This window comes from Spermophilus citellus, assembly GCF_964194105.1.
Source record: "Spermophilus citellus genome assembly, chromosome: 14".
In the NCBI taxonomy this organism is placed as follows: Eukaryota; Metazoa; Chordata; class Mammalia; order Rodentia; family Sciuridae; genus Spermophilus; species Spermophilus citellus.
The window spans coordinates 5,718,257-5,734,376 of NC_138194.1; positions in this window are offsets into that span (position 1 = coordinate 5,718,257).

The window sequence follows — 16,120 nt, forward strand, 5'->3', positions numbered from 1 at the left end:
GCCTCAGTCCTGATCTCGCTGAGGAGAGCTGTGATTACTGCAGTCCCTACTTCTTCCCAAGCTCCCCCTTCTGTTTGGAAAGGCCGTCTGGGGTTCCAAAGTGGGTCTTCGGAAGGGTCTGCTTCCCGCTGGCAGGCATGTGGCAAGACGCTAAAAGACCTGGTAATTCTTCATTGTGACCTGGTCATTTCTACGCTTAGGAATTTAGCCTTAGCCAGGAATTTTGAGATGGGGCCAAAGCTGGGTGGACAAGGATATTCATCACAGTGTTAGTTAAGATAACAAAAACCTTAAGGCAATCATATGCCCAATTGCATAAAGGATTGTTTCAGAGGCTGTTTAACAGTCGTTAAGACAAACATGTGATTTCAGACCTGGCTCAGCCACTGTTGGCTTTGACACCCTGGGTCTAAAGCCTTGTTCCTTAAGGAACCTCCACTTCCTCATCCATAGAATGGGATGATAGCATTTCCTCCCAGCTGCTGCCAGATAAAAAGAGCTCCCAGGGCTTAATAACTGTCCCTGCTTGACGGCTGGTGACACAGTGACCGTTGCATATCACGTGCATGCTATTCTGTAGCAATTGCCGAGTATGTTGTCTAAAGAACATTGAATGGCAGGACAATGCTCAGAATATCTTATTAAATAAGAGAAACAGTATAAAACTGAACATCAATTATAACTCAATTTTATTAAAATAGACATTTTATGGATATAAGAAAAAGACTGGAAGAAATTTTATCAAAATGTTCATAATGAATTTTGTGCCTGACAGACAAACCATGGGTGTTTTCAATTCTGTTCTTTACCCTCTCCTCTATTTTCAAAATAATCAACATGGATCGTGTGTTACTTTGTGTAACTTCCTTTTTAAAAATCTTTACTGGTTTATTTTAAGAGACAAATACAAAGAGCAGAGAAAAGCCCATTACCTTATCACCTAGAAAAGCTGGCTAGAATTGCGGGGGCGGTAATATACAAACATGGTTAGAAAATTTAGAGAAGTCCAAATTAATAGCGGAAATTTCCATTTACACCCCCGTCCCTCTCCCCAAAGATAAACACAGTTAATATTTCCCTTCAAAGTGGGAAAATAACAAACCATTGTGCACCAGAGCACACAGCCCCATCCCATTCTTTAAATTTTTATCAAATTTTGTTTCATCATATTCTAGAAAGGTACTTGCTTCTAAGTCCTGTTAACCATCACCCATGCGGATCACTGCCAGCCCCAGCCAGGACCCCGGGGGCTTTCCAAGCTCCTCCTGCACCTGCTCACAGGCCCTCCTGACAACACAGGGTGCCGCAGGGCTTCTCTTGCTCATGGTGGCACTGCACTGCCCCTGAGCTCACCACCGTGTCACTAGCTCCTACAGGCGGACACACCGCCATGCGTTTGCCTTTCTCCTGTGGATGGATATTCAGCCTTATTTCCATTTTTATTATTTTATAGCCAGAATGGAAATATCTTTTTGTTGTGATTGTTGTTTGTTTTCCTTTCACTAAACCTGAGACATATACATACAGATTTAAATGACATGCTGGAAGCTGAGAAGCTAACGTGTATATGGGTTCTGCAAGGCCCAGTTAATGACCCACCTGGGGGTTAGGTGGTGTTCACCCCCCAGGGACCCCTTCGAATGAACTTGGCTCACCGTGTTAGTAAAGTTTTCACTGCTGTGATCAGAACCTGACAAAAACAACTAAGAGGAGGAAAAATTTATTTGGGTTCACAATTTCAGAGGTGTCAGTCCATGGTCAACTGGCTCCCTGCTCTGGGCCTGAGGTGAGACGGGACATCATGGTGGAAGGACGTGGCCGAGGAAAGCTGCTCAGCTGACTGCAGCCAGGAAGGAGGGGAGAGGGGTCAGGGATAGATGTAGTCCAAGGCCACACCCCCAGGGACCCACCCCCCCCCAGCCCGCCCCACCTTCCTTCAGTTACAATCCAGTAGCCCATTCAGCTGCCAATGGATTAATCCAGTAAATGGACTAATCCACCCATACGGTCAGAGCCCTGATACTGAGAGCCATGCTTTCTACACGGGAGCTTTGGAGACTTTCCAGATTAAACCCTCACTCCTCCTCGCCCACACTAGACCTCAGAGAGGGGCAGTCCCCTGCTTCCCAGGCACCCATGCTGCCCTCCTCTAACCATGCAGGGGTCTTATTACTGTGTGAATCTTTCCAGGCTCTAGAATCAGACTCCTCGTTCCCATGGCCCAGATGATTAGTGACAAGTGACAAGTGGCAGGAAAAGTGATGGCATCTTTACGGCTGGAGAGCAGGCCATGTAGTAGCCAAACACGGTGAAGCAAAGCGATAGATCAGATGTGAATATTTTTGTTTAGGGAAGAACTTGGTCATGGAGACTGTTCATGGAACTGGTGAAAAGCATATTAATGAGAAGCCAATTAAGATTTCTAGGGGGCCGTATCGCCAAGACACTAAAAGCCAGGATTTTGTTTAAGCGTTAAGCCAAGGGTTCTGCACTGGGGGAAATTTTGCCTTCCAGAGGACTGTGGCAAGGTTGTCATTTAATTGGAGTAGAGACGCCTCTGGCCACTGACATCTAATAAGTAAAGGCCAAAAGGTCCCTGAACACCAATACACAGGACAGACCCCATGACAAAGAATTATCTGGCCCTACATGTTGACAGTCGTGAGCTGGGAACCCCCAGTGTCCCCAACTCTCAATGGGAGAAGGGACCCAGAGAATAACAGAGCACAGGGAATTGTAGTGGAGGGAGTTTAATTTAGTTTAATCAAGGAAGTTCTCTTACTGGCCAGCGGAGGCTTCACCGGCCTGTTCAGGAGGAGTGCATCATTGCCATGAACCAGGGACTGACATGTGACAACCACTGTGCCCTTATCGCCTTGTCCTAGCCCTATTTCATGGTCATACTCGGAGCACAAGGAGGATGGTGGCAGAGAGCTTGACTTTTAGTTTCCAGGTCAATGAGCATGAAATACTGCATCTGGACCTGGCAGAGACATTATTTGTCACCCAGAGATTTGGGACATTGAGCTGGACACAGTGGCTGGACTGGGATCTGAATTGTCTCCCTTGAAGAGGGAAAATACCTATGCATGAAAAGAAGGGTGTGAAGGCCATTTGTCGATCACAAGGGCTGAGTACAAAAGAGTCCCCAAACCCTGACCTAGGCCCCATTTCCCTGTCACCCTTGTGGTTCGGTGTGGCTGTGAATTGACCTCTAATCTCTAGCATAGGAGCATGCATTATGCCCACCATGCCCTGGCCTGCCTATGCAAACCTCCACTGAAGTCCCCTCTTTCTCCCCACACCACCATGCTGATGCAGAGAAACATGAAGGACCTGGAAGCCCAGTGACGGAGAGAACAGAGGCACCGTGTGGAAGGAACCTGGGTCCCTGCATCACCACCTGGAGGAGAGCTGCCTGTCAAACAGAAACACCTGTTCAAGGCTTCCCGGGAACCAAGCACAAACTCCTCCTGTGTTAATCATGTCTAGTTAAGGTTTATCTAATACAATGACTAGCTTTACCTTAACTAACATACCAGCAGAAGGGACTCTAGTTCAGCTGGTTGAATTTCACCTCTTCTAGGTGTGCCTGTGTCTTCAACCCACCTTGCAAGGCAAAGCCACATGGGGCCCAAAATGTTCACTCAGGTTATCCTCAAATCAGGGCATGATCCCAGAGGTCAGTTTGAGAGGTAGAGGGACACTTTGACAAGGGACTAGACACTCTCTTCTCATAAGGATGCCTCCTGGCCCACTTTCCCAGGAGACCCCAGGTCAGATGCTACCCAGTATGCTATCAAAACCTGAGCCAAGCACAGCGCCATTTACTCTAGGTCAAAGCCCAGCTTGACCCAGGCCCTGGCTGTAGAATTCTGGATGAGGAGGAGCCAAGGTTGGCCCAGTGAGGAGGATGACATCGTCTTCCAGGGTGCTGGGTGGGCCAGGGCTCAGAGAATCCCCTTCTGGCAGAGCAGATCTCCTGTCCTCCAGAATATTCTCTCTGGAAAGAACCTCCGTGGGCACCAAAGCCAACCGCACCAGAACAGCCTCCCCCATAGACATGAAGTCTAATTCAGCCTTGGCTATAAGGGGCGTGGACTCTCAGATACACCAGTGAAACCTGAAAACAGTACTAACTGAAACACTTTGCTGAAAAAATGCAAAGTACTATAAAAACTGCTCTGTGCTTTTCTTTGATTGTTAGCTCCCCGAGTACAGAGAGGGTAGTCCACCTGCATCTGTGTATCTCAGGGACCAGTCACCCCGCCTTGTCCATGGTTGGCACTCGATATACTTGTTGAGTTGAATCTAACTGCCTAAATGGAGGGTCTGGGAGATGGAGTCTCCAAAAGCAGATTCCGTGTTCTAAGGCCCCACAAGGACGTGTTTCCTACCTTGAGGAAGCTGCAGCCTCGCCTCCCTTTTCAATTCGCTTCTCCACTGTGACTCCCTTTTTTCTGAGCATTGCTGAACTCTGAGGACCTGCTCTTTCTACCCTAAGTGGACCCATGTGGCCCTGAGATGCCATCAGGTCCAGGAGGTAGAAGCGCCTCTCAACTGGAAAGCCCTGCCCAGCCCACTCCTCTCCGCGGGCTGCCTCTCTTCTTAACAGTGACTGGGAACTTCAGAAAGATCCCAGTTATCTCCCTTTTACACATTCAAGCTCAGGGCTCCGGGACAAGCCAAGAGCACACAGCTCCCTTCTCCCCTCCCTGCTCTTCTCCCTCCTCCCTCCCCCCTCCCCCACTCTGCCAGTTTCCTTCCCTCCTCCCGACCAACCCCCCAGGGGGAACAAGGGGTTGGGGAGAAACCCCGGTGGTCTTCCTGGCAGCCTTTGCCTGCCCTTCTTCCCTGCGCTGAGAATCCTGATTTGGCTCAGGTACGGGTTTCCTGCACCTCAGACTAGGGGCAGGACCTCCTCCTGCCCCAGGGTGAATCTGGATTGTTTGGCTCCAAATCAACCCAAGTAATTCTATTCCTTTGTTCATGATTGTTGTAGGCATGGACATGTAACCACCAGTGTGACATTTGGGAAGTCTTAGGGGGGCTTATTGAAAACTACTTCACTCTACAGAAGGTACACCTAAAAAAAACATGCTATACAGACATGATGTCTGGAACTGTAGCAGCTGCTTTGTCGCAATGAGGAGAATTGGTCTGATACAAAATGGAGAAATGGGAGGGATATGGGACATGGGATTGAAGACACCCATGAGCTCCTGCCGTAACTATCCACAGAGCTGATAGGATAACTCTGGACTTCTCCTGTCATTAAAATATCCCCTTATTACTTAAGCAAGCTTGAGTTGCTTTTCTGGTTTTATTTTATTTTATTTTAGTGTGTGTTTGTGTGGTGTGTGTGGGGGGGGTGTATATGCATGTGTGTGTGTATGTGTGTCTGTGTGTGTGACCAAAAATCTGGCTCACCACTCTTTCCCTCCTTTAATCCTTGTTGTTTCCACAGGGTTCTGATCAAGCAATCAGATGACATGAGTCAGATACCCTTTGGGCCAGTGGAAGGTGTCCTAGCAGCGGCAGAGCAAGGGGGCCTCTGTGCAGGGCCTAGGTATGGACGCTTCGTGGCATCCGCATGTACCTGGAGTCCACCCTAGGTTACAGGATGGGGTGGACCAGACACCCTTCTAACTGCTTAAGGTGGTGTTCATGTCATTGACACACTTAGACACAAGGCCACTAGCGTGCTACTCACGGCCCATGACAGAAACTCTGTCAGGCAAGAGAACAAGAGTGAATCCCAAATATTGTTTGTGCTAAAGAGCCCTGACACATCTTGATGTGCTCCCATTGTACAGATAAAGACCTGAGGTGAGGCAAGGAGGGGCAGTAAGATAACTGTCCAAGTCCCCCAGTCAGTTATTGCCCCAGGAGGGTCTGCAACCCTGGCATTCAGATCCCTGGGGGCTCCTGCAGCACTCAAACCTGCCTCCTCCAGATTCATAAGTGTTTCCCACAGGGTCCCTGAATATGTAAACTTCTTCATTTACAAAGTTCAAATTAAAAAGCAAATAACTATATCAAAGGGGGGAGGAGAGTGGGGGATGTGCACTCTCGTGTGTGTGTGTGTGTGTGTGTGTGTGTGTGTGTGTGTGTGTGTAGGGCACGTGTGTGTCCTTCTGTCGTGCAAAGAGAAGGACAGGTGAGCGTTCCAGAGGTGGCTGCTGCTGACCTGCCTCTCAGGCTCCTGTCCCTGGGCTTGCTGGTCACACCAGCTGCACTTCCCAGAGCCTGTCCCTTCGCAGCCTGCCACCGACAAATTGCTTTGATTTGCAAAACAGACAACTCGCCATTGCCTGAGTACATTTAATCTCTTCAAATTAAGCCAACTTCACATTCGGCACACCATATGGAATTCTTCAGGGTGTTTATAAACACAGTTACACTTAAGCCCTCGTCCACTCTGCTGAAACGGTACCAGGAATAGTACAGAGAGCCAACACCATCAGACGGAAGGGGCACTCTGCCACCTGGCCAAGTCCTCTCAGAGGTGGGGAGGACTGGAGATATGGTCCGCTCCAGAGGCTGCACCCTGGAGGCTGAGCTTAGCACACAGATGTGTTGAGTTTGGCTTGCTTTGTGTTCTTGAAAAAAAATAGCACCAATGTTTAAGAATCGAGTAATTTCACATGAAAATCCAGATTTCTACATCTTTTGAAACAAGCTGGGAATGGGGCCACCCTGAGTTCTCCTGTAGAGCGCAGCTGGAGAGGAGAAGTAACTTCTCCCTCCACCAGGGGGCGCCCTTTCCCCTGGCCATGTTCCCCTCCCTCTATTGTCTTTGCCCAACTGTGCCCATCACCCGTCCCCTGGCCTCACCCTGGCAGATACTGGAGCTTTGCTGTCCTTATTTAAGTCAAAGGCATTGTTTTACAGAAGTAGCTGAATCTCAGCATCCAAAATTGCCTGGCCTACAGTCACAGAGGGGCAGGTGAGACAGCCCACATTTAATTCATGGGGTGCAGAGGGTTAGCTTAGCAGGGTCAGCAGGTCTGGGCAGGTGGGAGCCCAAAGCTATCCCCTAATACAGAAGTTTCAGATACCCAGACAGGGATTGGGCTCACTTCTCAGGCCACGAAATTGGGTGTCAGGAGGATGGAGGAAAACAAGCTAATCTTACCTATGTTTTGAGAGGTGAGGGACCACAGATGCCCTTGGAATTAGGAGGCAAGGGCAGATCTGATCCTTGGCCTTGGGCTTGTTGAAGGTATTCATTCATTTTATCATGCATCAAACATTTATTATGTATGGCTTTTCAAGAATTTCCTTAGGCTCTGGGGGGAAAAGGGTATTAAATCTTGACTCTGATCCTCAAGGAACATCCAGTCCAGTCCAGCAAAGGAAACCAGAATTCTAGCCCTAACCCACCCCCAGTCCCCACTTCTAATCCGACTTACAGGCCCAGGGTGGTAGGTGCCTGGAGAAGGCTAGCTAACAGTGGATTCCAATGACTGAGCTAACAGTGGATTCCAATGCTCGCCCATCCGGTCCCTTCAGCCCCCTAAGTATCAGCTTTCACATTCCTTTAAAGTAATTTAAAGTAATTTGATGCTTCCTTCAGGGAGTTCTGGGAGGATACCTCTGAAAAGCCCCTGTACTGAGCAAGCGTCCAATAATCAGAGGCTCTTCTAGAATGTTTCCAGCTTTTATTTTTGCTACTCCTTTTCCTTTTCTTTTTTCCCTTTTATTTCTCTCTCCACTCCTCCCCCTTCCTCCTCTCCTCCTCCCTCTCCTCCTCTTCTCTCTCTTTCTTTTTGATCTATTTGTTCCTGGCATGCTTTAGAATTCTGAGATCTCCATATACTTTCTGGCATCTGGGGGTGACCGGCCTTACAGTGGGAAGTGCCAGCACTTATTAAACTGAGCCCAGGAGGCCTCCGTGCTCAGAAGTGGTGCATTGTTTGTGTTAACTTCTTTGAAGGACAGAAAATTATTAAGGAATAAATCCTTAATTATTTGGTCTCATTTGCATGGAGAATCTCAGTTGCTCTGGGGTTCTCACACACGACAAGTCTTCTGGGCCTTGGGCATTCCAGATTCAAAGGTAAAACAAAAGATGGAGAGCTAGAAAAGCTTAGATTTTTAATCCCAGGACAGATGCCTGTTCCCTTGTTGGCCATGAGCAAATTACCTCCTTTCCTGGCTTTCCCACCAGCAATGCAAAAATCAATTATTTCCTTGCCTCACTCGAGGGCTGAGAGACTTAATTAAGCTTTTGGAAGATGGTCGTTAGTTAACCTAATTCTCTGTGTAAACTAACAATCTTTTGCTTTCCTAATCACATCTCCCAAACTTTTCATAAATTAGTCCCCTTTTCCTAAAGTCAGGATGTAGGATGACTCTTCTTTTTTTTAGATTAGCTCCTTAAAGCTTTTTTAATGTTACTTGTATCACTTTCCCATAAACAGGCCTGGAGTGGGAAAATTCTGACGAAGAAAGATCAGGGGTGACCAAGATCACCGACCGGGGTGCTGTAGAGTGACCTCTGTCTCTGTCAAAGTAGGGTTAACTTTGACCTTGAGAATGGAATATGGCTTGGGCCCTCTGGCCAATTGTGGCAGCCTGGAGGGACACTGGGGGTCAGCTTAAATTTACTCAGTGTGTAGCCCTGGCTTGAACAAGAGACCTTCAGACCAAGATTGGAATCTGGCTTTACCTCTTCCTAGCGGAGTGACCCTGGACACTTAACCCTGATGCTTCTTTGTCTCTGAAATGGTGAAGATAAGGTCTCCTTCCCAGGCTTGTCATAGGAATGAAGTTAAGCCATGAGCTTCCGCCTCTACATTCACATGCAGAAGTGTAGACGCCTGCCCAGTTTCCACAGCTGGATCATAACAGCAGTTGCACTACACGCACCCAGCCTTTCTGCACTGGAGTTCCGAAAGACAATGAAGCCCCCTGAAAAGTGATGTGAGTGGCCGTGTTACTCGGCTCTTCACTGACCAAACACCTGAGAAGAGCAACTAAAAAGGAGGCTCAGAGTTTCAGAAGTTCCAGTCCCTGGCTCTGTTGCTTTTGGACCTGTGGTGACATTACCGCTGTTTACCGTGACGAGTACTTGCTTCCCCGAGAAGCACCCGAGGCAGGTGTAGGGTGGAAAGTGGAAGCTTTATTAAGAGAGAGCAGAAAAGACCCTACCCCCTCCCCAAGAAGAAAGGGACCCGAAAGGTGGAATCCATGGAAAGGGGAGGTCTTCTCCCTTTTTATATCTAAGGTCATTTTTTGTCCTCCCACTTTCCTGTCCTTTATTTCCCTCTATCTTGCCTGTGATGGGGGATGCAGGTGGGAAGGCCAAAAGGTAGGAAATAGGTGGACTGGTTGGGTGGAGAGAAGTCTGGGCAGGAATGGCCTAGGGTGGTTTGATTAGCATCTCCCTGTTTTGCTGGGAGCTGCTTCATTAACAGTTCTTTAGGACAGGCCCAGGGCCTTGGGGACATTAACATTTCAATTTCCCAGGTGCTGTTCTGGTTTCCCAGGCTCAGAATGGACTCCGTTTTCTTTGTGGACTCCAGTTTCTTTATAGGACTGGATATTAGACCTGACTTACCTGGCTCCACTAACTACTTATCTTTAAATCCGGCTTCAGTGAGGCAGGACCCCATGGCAGGAACCTCAAGGAACAAAACTGCTCACCTCATAGCAACCAGGAAGCAGAGAGAGAGAGAAAGAGAGAGAGAGGGGGGGGGGGGGGGCTGGGGTCCTAATACCCTCCCAAAGCACCCTCAGAGACCCAACTTTCTTCAATGAAGCCCCACCTCCTGAAAGTTCCACCACTTCAATAGCACCCTCAGCTGGGGACCAAGCCTTTAGCACATAAGCTTATGGAGAACATTTAAGGTCCAAACCATAACAGTGACTCCTTTCTCTGATCTCCTAAGAGTGATATATAAGTAGAGTGATTTGAGATGCAAAGAAGAGAATTGCCTGCAATGGATGCCTTAGGCCATCAGATCCTTATTCTCTTTTACAAATTGGTTAACGAACCCTAGTGAGCTTAACAGTGATCAATATAAAAGATGAACTCTTAGCCCAGCAAGGCAGCACGTGCCTGTGATCCCAGAGGCTTGAGAGACTGAGGCAGGAGGATCTCGAGTTCAAAGCCAGCCTCAGCAACAGTGAGGCTCGAAGCAACTCAGTGAGACCCTATCTCTAGATAAAATACAAAATAGGGCTGGGGATGTGGCTCAGTGGTCAAGTGCCCCTGAGTTTCATTCCATGTATCAAAAACAAAAACAAAAACATAAACTCTAGATTTTCATTGGCTTAATATAGCCAAAGTCTGGGTCTGAGACAATACCAAGGTTTTGAATTGGCAGGAGCAATATTTCCCAGCTCACAAGATGTCCCTGGTCATCTGCGTGAGGGAGAAAGCCAGGAGGAGTTTTCAGTTCACATTCTATTAACTAGAACTCAGGTATGAGGGGAGCTGGGAAATGTGGTCTGTGAGACCAGGGAGAAGAAGAAAAAGGCAAGCAGGTGTCTGCCGTATATAAACTGCATCCTCCCGTGTCCAGACTCTCCTGTCAGATGATACTGCAGGGGAAGGTGTTTGATAAATGTATGACTGAATGAATCATCCACTCAATCAATCCATCCTTACACCATTTTTTTTTTCGGTACCTGAGATTGAACCCAGGGGTGCCTAACCACTGAGGCACATCCCCAGCCCCCCTTTTTTAAATATATTTTATTTAGGGACAGAGTCTCGCTGAGTTGCTTAGGGTCTTGCTAAAATGCTGAAGCTGGCTTTGAACTTGCAATCCTCCTGCCTCAGCCTCCGGAGCTGCTGGGATTACAGGTGTGTACCACCACACCCTGCTTTTACAGCCTTTTTGTTTATCTTAAATCCCATTCCCCCCACCCCAATCCTTCCTTCCGGGCAGCAACCACAGAGGGTGAAAACTTAATAGTTGCTCTCTGGATTTCAACTGGGTGTTTGGAACAAGGACTTGACCCCAACTCCAGAGCCTTTAGGTTTTGCTGGCTTGCTGTTTGTTTTGCCCTCTGGGAATCAAAACCAGGCCCCAGTAGGCAAGTGCTATTCGCCCAAGGTGCACCTGAGGCCTTTCAGAGCCTTTGAGCGCCCACCTTTCATCAGTTACCAGCTGAGTGATAGGTGGGATGGGCTCCTTTGTCTACAATTGAAACAACGGTGTGAGGCCTTTATGGTTTGGATGTGAGGCATCTGGCAAAAGCCCCCCGTGTGAGACAGTGCAAGAAGGTTCTGAGGAGAAATGATTGAATTGTAAGAGTCTAACCTACTCAGTGATTTAATCCCCTGATAGGGATTAACTGAGTGGTGACTGAAGGGGTAGGGGGTGGCTGGAGGAGGTGGGAATTGGGGTGTGGCTTTGGACATATATTTGTATCTGGTGAGTGGAGTCTCTCTCTGCTTCCTGATCACCTCGATGTGAGCGGCTTCCCTCTGCCAGCCTCTCCCTCCAGGATGTTCAGTCTCACCTTGAGCCCTGAGGGATGGAGCCAGCCTTCTAGGGACTAAGACCTCTGAAACTGTGAGCCCTCAAACAAACTTTCCTCCTTACAGTTGTTCAGGTTAGATCCTTTAGCCACAGCAGGGAAAAATGAGGCCCATCTTTTGGTTTTGGAGAAGGCCACAGAATTTAATGTAAATGAAAGCACTTTGAGCAGGGCCACACAAATATAAATGCTATTGATACTTGTTACATTATTAACTGGAAAGTCTCAAGGCCTTTCTCCTCAAAGGGGCCCTGCAACGTAAGAGAAAACTGAACCGACTTCCCGTTGAGAAATAGCAGGTGCTTCCTTGCTGGCCCCCCACCCGCAATGTCCCTGTGTCCTTGAAGTCTCATGTCAATAATTTCCATAAATGCCATCTCGGGGGATCAGAGAGAGGGGTGCTGCGTGAATCCGTAGGGACGGTAGGCTCCCAGATAGGAGTATGCCCATAGGAGCTGGTTCTGTCAATAAGCCTCAAACAATTCAGAGACAGGGAGGAATGAAGAGAGGAAGAGAAGGCCTGGGGGACTTGCCCCTCTCCCCCCCCCCCCCGGGGTGGTGCAGCCCTGGCAAGGCAAGGGAACACCAGCAGGTCCAAGTAGACTCTTTCCTCCAAAGGGAAGAATTAGAAAGAAGTGGAGGGACAGGAGATGGAGAAAGGGAGAATTTTAGAACAATGGCTTTGTCAAGTGCATGGAATCCACTGAATTAAACTGCGTGGCACTGGGGGAACAAGAGCTTGAAGGGCAACCCACCTCACAAGCAGGACCCTTGCTCACGAGGAAGGGAGGTATTTGGTGTGTCCAAAAGACACCAGGACACAGCCAAGTACAGCCGAGTTTGGATTTTTTTTCTGACACGCATTTCTGGCTTGTCTTTGGGAAAACCTCTCTGAGCCTTTTGGGAGATAATAATTCCTGTGTCAAAGGTTGGTTGCAAAGATTCAGTGCCACAATACGCCTGTTCGCCTACCTAGCACACAGCAGGTGTTTACTGAGCAAAAGATTATTATTCTATTAGACCCAAGCCTCCTTCTCCAGTGATGATATGGTGATTGTGTAGTGATGCAGTGGGCAACAAAGAAACCGTGCAGAGCTTACACACAAGCATCTGATCAACTTGCACGTGATGCTTTTAAAAACCTCATCCTGTCCCCTCAAAGTCAGGTTACTAAAAAGTACACTGAGAATCCATCATCTGTTTTCTGATGCTATACCAGAGTACCAAGGGCTGGGTATTTATAAACAAGGGGTTATTTGACTCAGGGTTCTGGCGGCTGAAAGTCCACAGCACGACCCTGGCCTGTAGTGAAGGGCCTTGCTGCTTTTTCGTCACATGGCAGAGGGCAAGCCTTTGCATGTGAGTCAGAGAGAGGACAAGCAGCCTGCTACCCGGGACCAACAACCCACTCCACCATGGCACTAATCCATAGCACAATCCCAGTCTGAAGGTCCTGCCTCCGGACACTGTGACACTGGCAATTAAATTTCCACATGAGTTTGGAGGAGACATTCAAAGCATCACCCCAGCTCCCCAATGCACATACCACATACATTTCTTCCATCCCAATGGCACCAAAGGTCTTAACTATTCCACACCAACTCTGAAGCCCCAGGTCTAGAGACTGACCCAAATCAAGAACGAGACTCAGGCACCCTTCATCCTCTGGCAAATTCCCTCCAGCCATGAGCCCGTGGGATACCAGAAAGTCCTCCCAGAATACGGTGCTGGGACAGACATAGGAGCTCCCCATTCCAAAAGGGAAAGGAGGCAAAAAAGGAGGAATAGCTGGTCCCCAAATGTCCAAAGCCCAACAGGGAAAACAGCATTAAACCTTAAAGCTGGGGAAATAAACTTTTGACTCCAGTCCTGCATGCCACCGATTGGCAGCCGGAGCCACACCTGACCTGCTTGAGCTGTGGTGGTTGGAATGTGGGGAGCAGAGTCCTGAGGCTGCCCTGGCCAGTGAGCCTTCAAGACCCCAACTTTCCGAACCTGTGATGCAAGGCGCAGCTCGAAGATCCCTAAAACATTCTTGGGGTCCTTATCTGCCGCAGTCCAACTGCAGCAAAATAACTGGGGGGTGACGAGCAACTTGTGTAGATTGATACAGCAGGAGTGGGAGCCGCTTATTGTAGGACAACAGAGATATTTATACATTCCACACAGCTTATCTAATTAACATAAACTAGATACAGCAGTCAACCAATAAGGAATCTCCACACTTAATGGCTCGCTGGCATTACTTCACAAACCACTCCCTCTGGCAAAATGCCAGGCACCATCTTGACTTGTTTACAGACCTTAACATTTATCATCTGGGTGAATGGTACCCTTCTACCCCCAGGGAGCTCCAGCAGATGGTTACTTGGCCACACCCTCTGTATTCTTTCCAGAAATCTTTCTCACTCTTGATGGCCAAAATGCAAAAGTTCCAAATCTTCCCATTCTGCCTCGCTTTTAATTATAAACCCTATCTTTAAATCATTTTTCTTATTTCCACATCTTACCGAGTGCAGTGAAAAGCAGCCACACAGCAGCTCAAATGCTTTGCTGCTTTTTCTGCAGGGTGTCCTAGTTCATTGCTCTCGAATCCCACCTTCCACAGAGCCTGGGACACAGACACAATCTCGCCAAGTCTTCTGCTGTAGAGAAAGGAGGGATTTTACTCAGTTCCTTATTCTCAGTTTCACCTGAGAGCATATCAGAACAGCCTTTCCATTCATATTTCTACCAACATTCTAATCACAGCCACCTAAGTAATCTCTATGTCCCACACTTTCCCTAGTGCTCTCCTCCTCTTTGAGCCTTCACCAGAATTACCCTAAATGTAGCTTTATGGCAACCAAGGCTTTTTCTAGCTAACTCCTCCAAATCCTTCCAGCCTCTGCCCATTGCCCAGTTCCAAAGCCATTTCTATGTCTTCAAGTATTGTTTTAGCAACAGCTGCACTTCTCCATACAAATTTTCCGTCTTAGTCTGTTTTCTGCTGCTATGACCAAATACCCGAGACTTGGAAATTTACAAACAAGAGAATGTTATTTGGTTCATAGCTCTGGAGATTGGGATGTCTGAGAGCATGGTGTGGGCGTTGGGTGGAGGCCTTCATGCTATGTCATAATGTGGCAGAAGGACAAGACAGTGCGCGCAAGATGGAGAGAGGAACCAGCCAAATTCATCCTTTTCTCAGGAGCCCACTGCCCATCAGGAGACATTCAACATCCAAACACTTCTGCCCTTGTTTTCACGTGGCTGACTCATCTTCAAGGTCATGGCTTAAACAGCGCCTCCTTTGGCCAGGGGAGTACTGCGGTTCAGCACAAATGCTCCTGGGAACCTCGCCCTGGGGTGTTCATTTGCTGCACTTGGTTATGTCTGTCTTTTCAGCCTCAAAACGTAAGCTTCAAGAGGGCAGAGGGCTCATCCGCCTGGTTCGCAGCGATTGTGGTGTGTGACAGGCCATATGTGATGTGTCTGATAGGTGGCTGGGAGGAGGCCCGGGAAGGAAGCTCGGCTGCGGATGATTAGTAAACATTTTAGCTTTTACACCCGGCGTCCCCCGAGAGCTTGGCGTCCTGAAGCGCAGATGCCCTCGGGAGGGGCGGCAGTTGACGGAAATGTGTCCTGGCGTGTAAAGGACTCCTAGGAGGACCCCCCCCCCATGCACAGCAAAGAGCCTCCGGAGGAGAGGGGCTGGGGATGAGGACAGGGTCACCTGGGTGCGGATACAGGTGTGCGCTGGGCTGGGCGCCGCCCTCCCCGGCGCGCGCGGAGCCGGATTTGCGCCGCCTCTCCACCAGCGAGCCCTCGCGCGGCGGCGGCGCCTGTCCTCGTCCCGGTCGGTGGTTGTGGGGCAAACAAGGACATACCTGTCAAGACCAGACACGAATCGCGCAGTAAACAGGTTTCCCTGGGCCCTGCTCTGTGGGTTGCAACCTCTCCTAATCCCCAAGGGGCAGGTTGAGATGCTGGGAGAGGTGCTGCCAAGCTTTCCGGCAGGCCGGGAATTCCAGCCAGGAGACAAACAGACAAATAAAAAGGCCTGAAAAGCGTCCTGAGCCCTGTTGTCCTAAGAGGAGGCAAGTCACGCTCAGCGCGGTGTGTGCTGTACCTCCTTCTCCTTCCCCAATCCCTGCTCTGCTGCCTCCCTGCCCTTCTCTGTTCTTGGCCTTCTCCCTCCTTCCCTCTGCGGTCTCTCCCCGCCCCTCTTCTCCCCCCCCTTCCCTTTCCCCCTCCCTTCTTCCTTCTGTGTCCCTTTTTCTCTTTCTCCTACCTCTCCGCCCCTCTCTACCTCCCTCTCGTCCTCCCTGCCTCTGGGATCAGCGGGGAGACATAAGTTTCATAGTAGGTGGGAACTGCAGAAAAAGAAGCCTGAAATGCATGGAGCACCTACTGTGTGCTGGGCCCTGTACCCTGAACTCCTGTTATTTCACTTAACCTCCCCCCCCAAACCACTAGCAGTCAGTCCTAATCCTCCCCACCAGACATGCAAAAGGAGACCCCCAAGACTCAGCAGTTTACTTGCCTAACCCTGGGCAGCTAATTCATCCGACATCTGTCAACCTCCAGCACCTGCACTATTTAATTATTTTGAGTTTTATGCAAACCGAGGAATATTTTCCTA